This window comes from Plecotus auritus (assembly GCF_963455305.1).
Source record: "Plecotus auritus genome assembly, chromosome: 2".
In the NCBI taxonomy this organism is placed as follows: domain Eukaryota; kingdom Metazoa; phylum Chordata; class Mammalia; order Chiroptera; family Vespertilionidae; genus Plecotus; species Plecotus auritus.
This window is the reverse complement of record NC_137771.1, coordinates 175,191,269-175,205,644: the sequence shown is the minus strand read 5'-3', so window position 1 is coordinate 175,205,644 and position 14,376 is coordinate 175,191,269. Positions and strand designations below refer to the sequence as shown.

The following is a 14,376-nucleotide window of genomic DNA, read 5'->3' as shown; positions in this document are numbered from 1 at the left end:
CTCCTCCTTTGATGCCCCTCTCTTCATCCCGCAGCTGACCCAGAGCTCTGCCAAACCCAACAAGTCCCAGCTGCCCTGGGTCTTTACTCTCCCCCTTCTCCCCACCCACCCTCCCCCCACAGCTAAGCAGATCTTGTCTTACTAAATACTGTCTTGCAAAGCATAATTGTGATGCATTATGATGCTAAGTTTTTGGTCCTGTAAGGAGCAGGGGACAGTGGTAGAGGACCAAGAGTCTCTTCTTGTCTCCTGGTGCAGAGATTAAGGGACTGAAGGGGCTTTGTGGGGAAGCTGAGGCTCAAAACGGCTGAATAACCTGCCCAAAGCCACACAGTGCAGCAGTGGTGGTGCTGGGAGCCTACCCTTGGCTGTATTAGAAAGTGGGTGAGGACGAGAAGGGGGTTGTGGGCAGACCCTCTCCAGCTGTTCACAGTCTAGGGTTCGACACCCGCTCCCTGGCCCCACCTACCACTCCAGGGAGAGCCTAGAATCAGGCCCCAGGAAAGACAGACAGCTAAAGGCTGGACAGGGAGGGCCTCGGGGTTGCCCTAGGACTCGCTTGCCCCATGCTCCTGCCATACAACTTATTTCAGCATAACGCACACTTACTAGGGCCCGCTCTGCCCAGGAAGGGCATCAGGCCCTGAGAAGGACACACACAGAGATGAGCATGCCCCTGACCTCCAGGAGTTCACAGCCGCCCCCGGAGGCGGACTGCTGCTCCGGAGGTGGCACCAACCAGAACACCCAAAGTAGCACATCTGGCCAGTTATTAAGTCCTTGCCTCAGCGCCCTGCTGGGGCTGGGGGTCTGCACTCTCAGGTCCCCTTTGCCCCTGGGATCCATGTTGACGCCGCCCATAGGGGGCGCTAGCGGGAGTCTCCAAGGCAGGAGGAGGGAGACTGGGCTCGCTCTTTCCTGTTTGTTCCCGTCTGCTTCCTGCGTGCTTCCTGTTGCTGTGAGCACCATCCCAGCAACTATTCTTCACCGCTGCAGACAATGCCCAACTGCTGCAGCGGCTGAGTCCAGTTTGCAGATTTCCCAACCCTCACAGAACCCGTTTCACACCAGCCTGCGCCCCTCACCCCCAAGGGAGACACTGTCAACAGCTGGTGGGCGGGCACCCCTGCTCAGAGGGCTGGGTCCCAGGCATGGCCCTCCCTCCTCAGAAACCTGAGTTTCCACTCTGCAGGCTCCTCCTCTGTTTCTAAAGTTTCCCCTTGCTCCCTCAGCCAGAGGAATGGTGGCTGCTGCCTGCAGGCGCTGCCTCTGTTCCACCTTTTACCCTTCAGGTACCTAGTTAGCAATGTTATATCTAACATCTATTTCTATTAAATTTTTTTCTTGTCCTGGTTACGGTCACTGACTGATACAACATCTTTAGTGGATACCTATTGCTTTGATCTCTCACAGTTTCCCTGGGACTCCCTCTCTGATAACACTATTCCCCCCATTTATAAAACTGCTCCTCCCACATGACCCATTCCATATGATTCTATTTGACTGACAGTGGCAATACCCTGTGGAAATGGTGTTGGTTCCAGAGGTGGGCATGTGACCTAAGGCAGCCAATTAGAGCTTTCCCCTGGGACTTGTATACATTGAGGTCTCTTTTGCCCAAAGTCACTACTGGGGTGATTTAAACTGGGTTGTCTGGAGCCATGCCTTCCTCTTTCCCCACCCCACCCCCGGGTAATCCTATCTGTAGTACAAAAGAATGAAGACAACTCACAGAGAGAGAAAAAGATTGAGCTTTGAAGAAAGGGAGAGTTGACAACATTGTTGAGCCCTCGATTCAGTAGTGCCTGATGTTCACTCCACCCATGTCTATCCCAGTTTCCTGAGCCAAAAACGCCCCTTTGTTTCTAAGCAAGTGTGAGGGGTCTCTGTCACATTCAATGGAAAGATCCCTCACTACTATGGCAGAGCCCCTCAGATCTGAGCCCGATAGAGTTGAGGTGAGTCGGGGCCTCCTCCAGCCAAATTCCTCATCAGACACAGGGACCCCTCTCTGTCTGCACCACATGACAGCCTTGGAGATACCGGAAGACAACTCACATGTCTGTCTGAACAGAAGCACGGACTCTGGAGAGCTACCCAGAACACAGAAGAGCCCATTTAATCCTGTGTGTGAAAGTGCCCAGCAAAGGGCCCAGAAGCTCCATCAGCCACGGCTGAGCCAGGACCAAGAGGAGGAAGCAAAATCTGCGAGGAAACCAAGAAATGGAGGAGCCAAGAGTCTAGTCTAACTTCCATCCCAGGGTCCTGAGCATAATCCTGCTGGGTAGAGATTTTCCCCCTCCCATTTATGTGAGAAAATTCGTAGGTAATACGTGTTATGAATTATAGGATCATATTAGTATCCCTTCTTTCCCTAGTCAGGCCCCTTTTAGAAACGTTGGGCTTCAAAGCTTGCTGGATTAAAAACAATTCTCAATCAAAATACGTCCCCTTCCTGCAGGAATAGCGTCACGGGGACTTCAGAGACCATTTGGACCAGCCCGCCCCCTCCTTCACCAGATAAAGAATCGGAGGCCTCTCGCTGAATCGTGTAGCTGGTGACTCTATGCCAGAAGCAGAGCCCAGGTCTCCTCTCAGAACGTCAAGGGTCTGACTGAACAGAAGGCTTACAGAAGGCAGAGGCCTTGCAGCCACAACAGTCCTGTCAGTCTATAGGATTTCCTACAAGGCCCTACGGGAGGAATAGGGCTTCTGAAGGGCCTGGGGTCCAAAGGCCCTCAGGGCCACCCTCTCCAGCTATAGTCATCTATATGAGCTTTCCTAAGAGCAGGAACTTCTCCCAGCTACTTTGAAGTATTCTTCTTTGCACTAGAAATGAACAAAAACACAGTTAAATGGCAACAATTTGCTGATCCCAGCTCAAGCCTGGCAGGAGAGTGATAACAAAAAATAGCCCTGGATCAGCAGCCAAAACTGGGCTCTAGGTCCAGCCCACAACTCTCTGGAGATTTGGGGTGAGTCAGTTAGCCTCTCTGGGCTTTTGCTCCCCCATTTGACACATAGGGGGGAAAAGCATTATCATTCCTGCCTTCCCTACTTCCTTGGGCCATTGTCTCTAACTGCCTCAGCCTAAGATACTGCCCTGATCCTGCCAGCACCTCAGTCAGTGCCTCCTCAGGCAACAATGGGACAGCACCCTTCGCTGGGTACAGTTTCCAGGAGTGCTGAGGGGGGCATGCCCGGCGAGGCCTGGGATTCACTGAGAGACACCGTGTACGTCTATCACACACCTTCATGTCTAGTCGTCTGAATCACAGAAAGTGCAGCTCTCAGGTTTTTGCCTGGTCAGCCCAGCATCCGCCTCCACCCACTGACTACACACACATGAGTCAGGGGTTCAGGGTGGATCCCAGGGGCTTGAGAAGCAGAGACTTTCCTTCCTGCTCTGCAGTGGATTCCCTCATGGCTGATTCACCTTCACCTGTGCCTCAGTTTCAAACCACAGAAACCAAGGATTTTCTAGTTGTGCAGGAGAGTTCAGTGATTGTAGCCTCCTCACTCCCAATCCATCTTATAGATGAGAAAATGGAAACTAGATGGGGGAAAGGTGCTTGTCTGACATCCAACAGTGCGTTAGCAACAAGGACCCTAGCGTACAGGTCAAAACACTGTTTTCCAGATCAAATCCCAACCTATTTTATTCCAGAGGTGTGCCCTTGGAAGAGTCACTTTACCCCTTTGAGTCTGAGTTTCCTGCTCTGTGAAAGTGAGGGTAATAGAACTTCTTTGTGGGGTTGTGGAGAGGATGAAGTAGATTAATATATGTAAAGTGCTTGCAACAATGCCCAACAGAGTAATTTATAATTGTGGGCTTTTGTATTAGTTACCTGCTCTAGATACTAAGCATATCTCAAACTTTCAGGGTCTTAACACAATGAAAGCTTATTTATGACTCTTGGAACATGCTGGCATTCCTTATTGGGCAAATTGATGCCATTTAACTGTGTTTGGTGGGCTATTTCTGGCATGGTGACCAGGAACCCACGCTCATTGGATCTTGTAGTTTCACTGTCCCCTAGGACCTGGGAGTCCTCTGCTTCCAGTCACCAGAAGTGGGAAGAGAAAGTGAAGGAGCCCCATCAACTTCTAAAGCTCCAACCTAGAGGTGTCTCACATAATTTCCACTCACACTTCACTGGTAGGAGCCAGTTATGTGGCCATACCTGAGCACAAAGGGAGTAAGGAAATATTGTCCCAGGCTGAGTAGCCACTGTCCAGTAACAAGCCCACAGTATGGGCTGGGAGTGCATATATTTGTAAACAGCCATCTCTGCAACAGCTAAACCGTGAGCATGCTATCAGCCAGGGTATCTCAGTTCTGCTGCCCAGGGCCTCCCCACGGGTCATCAATCCTTTGACAGCAAAATTCAAAGTAGCAAGAACAGATACTACTACCTCTTGAGGCCCAGATTTGGAACCCACATAACATCAATCCTACCACATTCTATTGGTCAAACAAGTCAAAAGTCAAGTTCAGGTTTAAAGAGTAGAGAAGCTGACCAATTCTTAATGGGAGGAGCTTCAAAGAATCTGTGGTCACTTGTAGTCTGTACACATGGCTGGAGGAGGAGAAAGAGCACACTCAGGAAGAAAGGTGTTCTGGGCAGACCAGCACAGCACTGAATGTCCTCTGCAGTAGCCATCAGGATTCTAGATGGAACGTGGCTGCATCATGCACACATGTAACCTATGGTACACACAGATCCACTGGGGGAGGAGAGAGAGAGAGAGAGAGAGAGAGAGAGAGAGAGAGAGAGAGAGAGAATTTAAATAGTGCTACTGATTCCAGAACACATGCCTTGGACTGAACATGAGACAAAAATAATCTGGAAACTACTTGTGTTTTGCTTTGCTATTTTCCTTTGGAAGGCACACCTAAGAGAGTCTATGCAGACTTATGAAATGAATATTAATCAGACCTGTTTCCCTTTCCTTAGAGGTACCTGATTTAACCCATTATTTTCAGAGGGTTGGGAAATCTAAATCTATTAATTTGATTAAACCTTTGCCAACAAATATTTTTATAAAATGCCTTTACATTACCACTTGCCTTAAATGTTTTCACAATACCTAAAATCTGAAAATTTAGTTCATCAATTTATGAAAAATATCTCTCACTCAACTATATTGTCATACAAGTCCTTACTGTTCAACCTATCAACCAAATCAGGCTTACTTTTCCTCAGAAAAGTGATGAGCATTTCAAGGAATAGGGTAAAATCTACTAGAAAATAAATTTTGGAATAAATCTCAGAAGGTAGTGTCCTAAAAATAGTCAGGCCATATTTACATGATTTTGACCCAATATAATTATTAAATCTATTTTATAAGTTATAAAAACAAAATAAAAGCTCAATGTATGGTTATTGATTATTTCATTTGTAAAGTTTGTAAGTAATACAATGTGAAGCCAAAATTAGAAGTTTTCTAAGAAGTGAGAAATATGATAAAAAGCATATTTTGAACTCTGGTGTTGGTCTTGGGAATCAATTAAATAAATATTTCCATTAATTTCATTGGACAGTATGATCGAATTTTTCTATGTATTTAATGAAAAGGAAATGACAAATTTTGCTAAAAAATGAAACAAAACACAATTAATCCACAGTCAGCATATTGTAAATGAGAGATAGAAAATATGAAACATTTACAGGATGAAATAAGATGAAGTTTGTCAATACATAGAATAAATAATTTATAATATGATTTGATAAAAATGGCATTTAGCTACTTTGTTGAATAATGCACACAAATATGAAAAACATCACATAAAAGTTTTATCTGTTTTTTTTCATTGTATCTTGAAAAACACAATAGTCCCCAGAAACATTGGAGTTATATTAGGGGAGTTAAAGGTCTTAAAAATCGCTATTACTGCCGCACCACGCTCTTATATATATCTGGATTCAGAAAATTCCAGCCTGAGCCTGGAGTCCCCATTTTTAATGCCAGGAAGATGTATAGGACCTAGAAAGGTTTTGTGCCCTGAGGGATTGGGGTGGCTTGATTCATCCTTAAATGGAGCCTCCCCTTTGTTTATAGCCTGGGAGGCTTCCCATCCCTAAAGGATGAGACTCTGTTTTGCTTTGTTGTAGTGCAGGAAGGGTCAGAGTGAATACAGATGCGTCTGGGGAGACCAGCCTCAGGAAAGAGCATCATCGGAAGCTGAGCATCTGGACACCAAGTTCTCTCAAACTTGCAATGCTTGAGACCCTGTGGCAGCATCTGCTACCCTCACCTGGAGCGCCATTGCCCTAGGATGCTGGCATCCAAGACACCATCCAAACTCCTCAGCCCCGTCCCCATGGAGCAGCCCCACCTATGTGTCTAGGTCAGTGGTCGGCAAACTGCGGCTCACGAGCCGCGGTTTGCCGCTCTGTTGACTAATAAGTTTGCCGACCACTGACCTAGACTCTCGATTCCAATAATTACAGGCTGTTGTTGTTCCTTGTGATTAAGCCCCTATCCCAGTGGTCGGCAAACTCATTCGTCAACAGAGGGGCAAACCACGGCTCGCAAACCGCAGTTTGCCGACCACTGGTCTAGGTCCAGCTGCCCCTGTGCCCCACACTTTCTCACACACTTCGCTCCAGGCTGGGGGGGTGGGGGCTCCCATCCCTCTTGTGGAGGAAGCCCACAGATGTCTAAGTCACACGGGCTGGGCATAAGCTCCCTGGGAACCCCGTGTGTCTGTGGAAAGGGCTGCTGGAGAGCAGGAATCTGTTCCCTCTGCAGAGCCTGCCCCAGAGAAGAACACTGAGCAGGAATTCTCCTTTCCCAGCCCCACTAGGTTCTCTGGGAATTCTTTAACAATCAAGTGGGGCTGCAGATGTGCTGACAGTGTGAGTTAGGGGAAATGCCAGGACACTGAGGCCAGCACAGCTGGACTGCCACCTCGGCTCTGTTGCTCATCAACTGTATGATTTTAGCGAGTCACGTAGCCTCTCAGAGCCTTAATTTCCTGACATCCAAAAGGCAGATGTTGATATATAACTCACAGAGTTTGGGGGTGATTAAACGGGAGCACACACCTAAAGTGCCTAACACTGCCTGGATATAGGAGATGCCCTGTGACATCCACTAAGTCCCACGGCCCCATGCTCTTCAGCTCAGGGTTAGGACCCCTCCATTCCCCACCCCCACCCCGCTAACCCCCATCCCCCGCACTGCCAGGGGCAAGCCCAGGGAGCTGCTACTCTATTTCCCTATCAAGTAGGCTCTCTGGCTCCCCTTCCTCGGGCAGCCCCCAACCCAGCCCCTAAAGCTTCCTCAGACGTCACAGTCAGGGACCCTCTCTTTGAGCCTGAACCACTGGGGGTCTCTCTCTCTCTCTCTCTCTCTCTCTCTCTCTCTGTCACACACACACACACACACACACACACACACACACACACACACACACACGCCCCAGAGGCTAGAGGCTGCCTCCCTTTTGGGCTGAAGCCAAACCCAGAGAGAAATGCAAAATACAAAAAAAAAAAAAAAAAAAAGAATGGAGTCCGTTCTGTTTTCATTTTTATTGATCTTAGAGATTGGAAAGGAGGGAGGAGGGAGGGAGGGAGGGAGAGAGAGAGAGAGAGAGAGAGAGAGAGAGACAGGGAGAGATCTGATGTGAGAAAGAAAGAATCACGCTCCAACCAACTGAGCTATGCTGTCCAGGGCAAATGGAGTCCTTTTGTTTTGCTTTTTTCATTTGTTTATTTTTTGTGTTAAAATTTTATTAATTTGAGAGAGAGAGAGAGAAACAATGATTTGTTGTTCCACTTATTTACATATTCCTTGGTTGCCGCAACCTTGGCTTATCAGGACAATGCTGAGCTAACTGGCCAGGGGCTGGGTCTGTTTTTTACATTCCTCCAGGATCTGTGAACTCCGGGGTAATGAGACAGATGTGAAATGAACATGGGGCCCTTTTTTAACCCTAGGTCCACTTAATTGCCTCAGTTGGGAGCGTCATTAAGAAATGATTAATGGAAATGGCTTCTGTAAAAATTGAGTTATCTCAGATTGTTGCAACCTGCTGCCCAGATACTCTTTAGAGAGGTAAGAGCTGTTACTAGCCTCCGGTTGACTCTCTCCCCTTACACAGCAGATAATGTTCCAGGCACAGGGCCTCTCTCCCCAGAGATGAGCATTGGGCTCATTGTCAGAAGGGAAAACTCAGATCGAGGTTAAACAACTGGTTCCAAGGGCCAGAAGCAGCCGGTGTCCAAGCCACAGTGGGGGCCCCAGGGTCAGGACCTCCCAACCAGTAGGAGCCTGGCTGCTGCCCATCATGTATACTGCCCCCCCGCCACCACCGCCACCTCTATGAGGTTTAATGGAAGTCAACAAAATGCCAGACAAGGTGAGGGAGACAGGAAGTACACAACCCCTAAATGCAGATGAGATCATAGTTTGCATTGCTTTTGAATTCAGGGAGGAAAATGTTACCTTAAAGAATCTTGCTGCTCACAACTCGCATTTTTTAGGGTGAAAATGTTTGGGTCCAAGGTGGGCAGAGATCATGAGGACCCCCATGGCAGGACCACGCCAAGGGAGGGGAGACCCGTGTCGTGCTGGGAAGATGGCTGTGCCATGCGGTCTGGAGCTCCTGGCGGCCTCCAGGGACTTCGCAGCCTGCTAGTCCATGACTGTCCGGCCAGAGAATCCACAGCCAAATATGCTTTCAAAGCCAAGGGCAGCGCTGCATCCACTTAAGCAAGCTAGGGGACTGTGGAACAAGCAGGACACCAGCCACCCAAAGGGACACGGGGGAGGCTTTAGCTGACCAGATGTGCTTCTGGGTGCGCAGAGCCCTGAGCTGTCCAGAGCTTCCCAGTTCAGAAGTGACCACCGTGTCCCCAGGTTTCCCACTTTCCCTGTGATTACCTTAACTAAGGGACACTTCTTAGCCTTCAAAACATAATCCTGCAAATTTAGAGTCAAAAAGTAGGTTAGTGGCTGCCTAGGGATGGGGTGGGAGTGGGGATTAACTGTAAATGGTACCTGAGATCTTTCAAGAGGATGAAAATGCTCTAAAACTGATTTATGATGATGGTTGTGCCACTCTGTAAAGTTACTGAAAATCATTGAATTATACACTTGCAATGGCTGAATTTTATGATAGGTAAAATACACCGCAATAGGTCTGGTAAAAAGATAAAAACGAAATAAATAAATGAAACACCTACTACTGATGTAGCCTCCATCCTGAAAACTCCCCCCACTGCATCGCTTTCCTCGGGTTCGCTATCACTTTATATCTTGAACTGTACCATTTGTGGCCGTGTCTGCATCTCCCATCTGGACCAACGAAGATTTGAAAACACACATATAAACTTCAAGCTGCACCACTTGTCTCATCATCATGTTTATGAAACGGAAACCTGCCCTGGGCTCTAGGTGTCCGGCTGCTCACACACCTCCCTGGTCAGTGCCCTGCCCCTCAGCTCTGATCACAGTGCCCAGGCCACCTTCTGGGCCGAGGCTCACCTTCTCCTCCCATGACCACAGCCATCACACCCTGAGCCCACCTTCCTGGGAATAATCCCTGCCCAAGAGTCGAGGACAGGGAGAGCATCTTTCCCTGGCACAGCACAGCACAGCTCCACGAGGCACCAGGCTTAATTCAAGAGATCCAGGACAATAGATGCTTAACAAGTACAGAGATTCACTCATTCAGTTGCATATTCTTTTTTTTTTTTTTTTTTAGACTTCAATAACATTTTACTTAAGAAAAATTTCATTGTAGAGAAATAATTCTGCAGATATAAAATGTAAACAGTTACATCACTTGTCAGGAGCAGCACCATGCTTACACCACTCAACATCCACATTGCGTGTTTGGCTGAAAATCAGATATAAAATGAAAGACTCAGACTGAATAATCACCATTTATGCCTGCTCTGCTCAGTGTGGAGAAAACGTCCTTGGGAAATGATATCTTATGTATGACTGTGTGCTCCTATTTTCAGATGAACGGTATATTGCTCATGGGACACATCACCTACAGAAATCTAAATAGGCATTGGGAACCACCCCCCCCCCCCCCCACAACAGCTAGTATAGACGTGATTATGCTACAGCTAGAGGCAAATGGCCAGAAGCACCCAGGCTGGTGCTCAACTGATTGCCACTCCAGTGGAAGGTCCAAGGCCCGCGCTGCAGGAGAGGAAGGACCAGGCTCCAGACCATCCCTGGGGCCCACAGCCAGAGGAGCTTAGCTCGGTGTGTACAAGAATGGTCTCATAGCCAGGAGAAGTGAACACCTGCTTATCTGCATTGAACGTATTACTCATGAAGTGTCCTCTTGACTTTATGTGATGGTGAGCTTTGAGTATGCCACAGATTTGCAGGAAACACCATATTCTTTTCACTTTACTTTTGTTGGGTGAGGTGGGGGGAGTCAAAGGGTAGGGGTGGACGCCCAGCATCTTCCAAAACATGCTCTGAGTTATTCTGCCATTTAGATGATGGGACTTTTGCCAAAAGTCATGTAGGATTACTACCAATAGCTGTAACTAAATTAGGATTGGCAAGTAGCAATATTGGAGGTGTTTTGTTTTTTTTGTTTGTTTTTTTAACACGTTCATTTACAGTAGTTATTCCTGAATATAACTGGCTACAGGTTACTTTCCCTCCCTCCTCTGTGGTTATTTCATTGATAAGCACATAACCCTGAAGGATAACATCATGAACAAAACATTTGAAATAATTTCTTATTAAAAAAACTATAAAAATCTTAAATAATTCATGATATAGGCAAATCACCAAATAATAGTTGCTTTGATAAACAAAATCTTACAAATTCAGTAAAAAAAAAAATCAGCAGCATAAGGTAAAGCAAATATAAAAAAAATAAAATAAACCATGATAAAATAATTAGGTTTACAGCATACAGTTAATTACAGCAAACATACAATACAGTTTTGTTGCTGTTTTAAAACATGTCATCATGAAACTAGTTCCTGCAGTCCTGGCCAGTCCAAGGTCAGGAATCTTCGAAGTGCAGTCTGATTTTACTGCTATATTACTGGGCTTTAAGTCCCGATGACTAATTTCAGCAGAGCGAAGGTGTGCTTGATTCCACACAGCATCTGATAGAGAAGGTAGGACATTCTTTCATGATCTAGTTCCATCTGAATCACTTGGCAAAGATTTGCACCCATGAACTCCATGACTATATAAACATCTTGAAATTCTTCTAGAGATTTCTGTAGTGTGAAAACATTCAAAAAGCCAATTATATTTTTGTGATTAACACATTTCCTAAGAACCAGCTCTCTGTAAGCCCGCGTAGCATGGGTTTGATTCTGAAATGGCCAGCTTAGCTTCTTGATGGCAACATTTCTTTCAAGAATGGCATAATAAGCTGCAGGTACTATTGCTTGAGCTCCTGAGCCTATAGTTTTAAAATTCTGATATCATTTCAGGACTGTGAATGTAGAAACTCCAATCTCTACACTACAAAAATTGCTGTCATACTTACTTCTGCTCATGATGGAAAGCAATTAATTTAATGGCTTCATCCAAAAATTCACCAAGAAGCAGACAGCACAGCGAATGGTGACAGGGGAGCCCGCTGGAGGGACCAGCACTGTCTGGGCGGTTGCCACAGCCGTTACCCAGAGCTGCCCATGGCTCACGTCCTCTGGCCTCAGCCGCTCCACTGAGTTTCATATTAATTTAACCAAAAAATATGTATCCCATCAGTGATATGGCAGACACCAGGCTCAGCACAATGGTGAGAACCATCACTTTACCTGCCCTCAAGGAGCACACAGTTCTTTGGAAGAGAGACATTACATGAACAATTACACAAATACATGTAAAACTACAACTATTGCACAAGTGTTAAGAATGAGAGGTTGATGGTCTGATGAGACTTGGTCAGGAGTCAGGGTAGTCTTCCTGAGTATGTGCTGACTCAGCTGAGAGCTGGAGGCAGCAAAGGCGTGCTTTCCAGGACCACCCAGAACCCCAAATCCTCAAAGCCCACTGGTCTTCATGCACAGCTCCAAGTCCACAGGTAGAGCTAAGAGAATAAGACTGCCTGGAGTTGGGGCCCCAGACACAGGCCAGGCACACTCCCCTCTCTTGACTGAACACCCACACCCTGGCCTCCTTGCCTGAGCAGCCCTGAGGTCTTATGTTTGCTTCATTTCAGAGACTGCATGTCACCAGCCACTGCTCAAAATCAGTAAAGTCCAGAAAGATTCCACTGCTCAGGGACTGAAGACCTCAGAGGCAAGGAGCCCCAGAAAACTCCAAGGGATGATGGGCTGTTAGCTAGGTTTTTAGGCAGATGCAGTCTAATTTGTTGTAAAAGTGATGTGGAAAAGGAGGGAGGAATCATTTCTTTCCCAATCACTGACCCTATCACCACCTGTCAGGCTAGAGATCTCTTCCCTGTGAATTTATGCTAATGCAGCTGTTTATAACTTATGAATGAGGTAGAGAGGCTGATTTACTGCTGCCTGGGGGTCAACAGAGGAGAGAAAGCTGCCATCCCCATCTCTCCCTCAATCTCTCAAGGATCATTATAAAGTCCCCTTTTCTCCCCCTTCCCCTGCGTAGTGAAATGGAGTGTTCACTGCTTTGATTTCTAATTGGCACAGACAGCTCACTCCAGGGTCTGGAGTTCACATCAGCATGATCTTACTTAAAACAAGTTCTTTTTAAACATCCACATCCTGTCCCCCTATGATGCAGAAGATCCCACCTTCCCTTGGCTTTGAGAGAGGGTGTTTGGGGCATGTTAACCTAATGGGTAAGGCCAAGAGAATCCCTGAGGGGAAGCCAGAGCAGCAAGATGGATTAATTATCCCAAGAGTGGTTTTGTGAGACTGCATGTGTGGCAGGGTAGTAAGAAGCTGAAAAATTCCTGGGCAAGTGGAATGGGAAACTGAGACAAGAAAATTAAACAAGGCCAAGCAGTTTGGGCAGCTTTCAGCCAACTTGTGAATCACAAGACCTTATCTTCCCCAACCAAGGACACTTGAGAGCAAATGGTTTATACATCTCCTCCCTAATCAGAGAATACATAGCTTAAATCACCCTGGCCTGGGAAAATAAAGAACAAAGACCCAATTAATGCCATTTGTGCCAGCTAAACAGATGAAGTCTGGGGGACAAATAACAAAAACCCCAGAAGCATTTGGATGGTTTCACTTTAAGGGGAAATGTTAGGCAGGATAGATAGCTGCTATGGCAGGAGGAAGGGAAGGGGAAAAAGGAGTATATCTTGCCCACTGAACAAAGAAGTCAGCAGTTTTGGGACTTGCTAACATAAAATTGCCAGATGTCCTCATAAATTTTGGGGAAAGCTACAACAATGTAAAAGGAGGGACCTTGAAATCTAGTCTATCCAACAGGAGAACCTTGAAATCTAGATGGGGAAAATAGAAAACCCTTGAACCCCCACCAGGCAGGGCACTCAGACTAGCTGAGTTGTCTGCTTGTGCTTTATGCCAAGTGTATTCTTAATAAATTTGCTTCTTTTGCTTCAACACTGCTTTCTGCCACTCATCTGAATTGTTTCTCAAGAGTGTGACAAGAGCTGAGGAGGGGAGAGGCCCCTTCCACTCAGGCAACTCTCTGGTAACACATGGAAAGGGTTGGAAAAATCCTCTTCTGGATTTTGGTGGCTCAGTAACATACAGAAAGAGGAGTGGTTGAGACAAGACGCCTGGGTGGAGGTCCAGCTCCCACCCACACCCCAGTTTACTGAGGCACGCTGACACATCACTCCTCTCAACATCTTAATTGCATTCTCTATCATTTAAAAGCAGGTCCAGATTTTCCTCAATTTTTTCCCAGTTTAATATCCATGAATCTAAATCAATTCCACTTTTTATCCCCCCCCAATTATAGATTATAGTCATATGATTATTGATGGTTTACAAAAGTAATTATGGCACATATTTTAAAACTTCAGTGAGGAAATTGTAAGGAAAAGAAGAATAAAGTTGAGCCTTATCTGCTTTGTTAGAGGTGAGCCAAAAGTTGCCTCTGCACTTCCTGGAAGCCAATGCAATGAGTGAAATACAATCAAGTACAAGAGTAAGAGCATAGATTTAGTGAGGATAAACCATTTTTTTAGAAAACGGTGAACTCTTCCTGTTTCTAAGTTCTGAGTGAAATTTCTCACTTAGGTCTTCAAAAAGAGGGAGGTCTGTCATGTTATAAGTAAATCCTCAACAGTATCTTTTCAAAAACACATTAATCTTCTTATAAGGTTCCCTACTGCCAACCAGTGAATAATACATAATACAATTTGACCCAAATAAAAAACTGCACTCCACATCTAACTTTCTCTGGTGGCCTTCATCAGCTAAGAGGACAATAGCAGAGTAGCTAGGATTTCTCAACTGA

The 14,376-nt window shown here is 46.3% G+C and overlaps 1 pseudogene across 1 annotated transcript; it reads right to left on the bottom strand.

Moving 5' to 3' along the window:
- Positions 1-10,890: 10,890 nt before the first annotated feature.
- LOC308241278 (mitogen-activated protein kinase 8-like) lies at positions 10,891-11,501 on the bottom strand (annotated as a pseudogene). The gene has a single exon. The product of its transcript is annotated as a mitogen-activated protein kinase 8-like (transcript).
- Positions 11,502-14,376: the final 2,875 nt, after the last annotated feature.